The sequence below is a fragment of the Frankliniella occidentalis genome, unplaced genomic scaffold (assembly GCF_000697945.3).
Source record: "Frankliniella occidentalis isolate FOCC.00 unplaced genomic scaffold, Focc_3.1 Scaffold197, whole genome shotgun sequence".
Lineage (NCBI taxonomy): Eukaryota > Metazoa > Arthropoda > Insecta > Thysanoptera > Thripidae > Frankliniella > Frankliniella occidentalis.
In genome coordinates, this window is record NW_026267323.1 from 489,005 (window position 1) to 490,331 (window position 1,327).

Genomic DNA, 1,327 nt, shown 5'->3' on the forward strand with positions numbered 1-1,327 from the left:
GATTTCGGTAGCAGGGCCAATTTCTGATTGACAAACAGAAGGCTGTCCTTAAATATTAAGTTATCACACTTTAGACAGATAATTTTTGCACCTTGTAAAATAACTTCGGGTTTCATTTTTCTTTTGATTAATTCTTGGAGAATAAAAATCGTATCAAATGCACGGCCATTGTGTGAAAAACATTGTATCTGTGTTTTCCGTTCAGAACAGAGTGTAAGCAGATATGAAATAAACTGGCTGACAACACTCTCAGTCGGAGTTTCTTCCAGCGCATCAAAAATGTGTTCTCTCTCCCCGCAGTTTGTGCACTGATGAACCAAATCCTTTACACTTTCACACTCGGTACACACTTGCTGTGCGACGAGCACGTTGGGTACATGTTCAAGCCAGTTATTTCTATTTTCCATGGATGTGGTTGTGGTCTCAACGTCAAAGTAGATTCGTAAATGTCTCGTCTTCTTTGGAAGCGGTGGTGGCGACCATGGAGGCATATAGCACATGTGGTTTTCTGAGACAAGTACATCGCATTTGGTGCACTTGAATTTGCCACAAACGTGTACAGGTTGTTTCCCCTTTCCCCGTGATTTAAAGTCATAGAATTTCTGACATTTAGGGCAGAACTTTTTAGTCTCGCAGGTTGTTTTGTCAAGACTGTAAATTTTTTCATTTTTATGGAAATCAAAACAGGAGGCCCCTTTAAAAAATCTACAGCAATCTTTTCATTGTGTCAGTGGCTCCTCGGTATCATTGTGGTTGTCTCCAGACCCACAGCGCCAGCATGAACCGCTGCATGTGTGATCGTCTTTGTTTGAATACCCTACTACACATTTCTCACAAAAGAAACGGAAGTCAAAAACAGCAGAGGGTGAAAATACTGCATAAAAATGGGCCTCATGCAACAAGAGATAAATGTTTTTTCGGGGATGAGAAAGGGTTGATGCAGGGCCTAGATAAACAATATCCTTTCCTGTGTAGTCGCTGTAAAGCACCAATCTATGTTCAGGTAGCGAATTTTGTAATTGTTTCACTTCCTGAATGCCACACTCTTGATTAGGATCAATGTTAGATTTTTGACAAAGATCTAACGCCATTTTTCTCTGCACTGCAGAGATTGGATTTTTTAGACGTTGAAAAGCAAATTTAGATATTGTACCTCTTAATATGGCTACGGCGACGCAACGTGTGAGACACATTTTGTCTTCTGTATTTTCAGGATCAAATAAAGAATGACCTAAAAGCTTTCGTTTTATGAAATGTGTGAATTCTTCATTGCCCCGGCGTGTATCATGACCCCTACCTCCTGCTTCCGGTTGTGGTACATGAATGT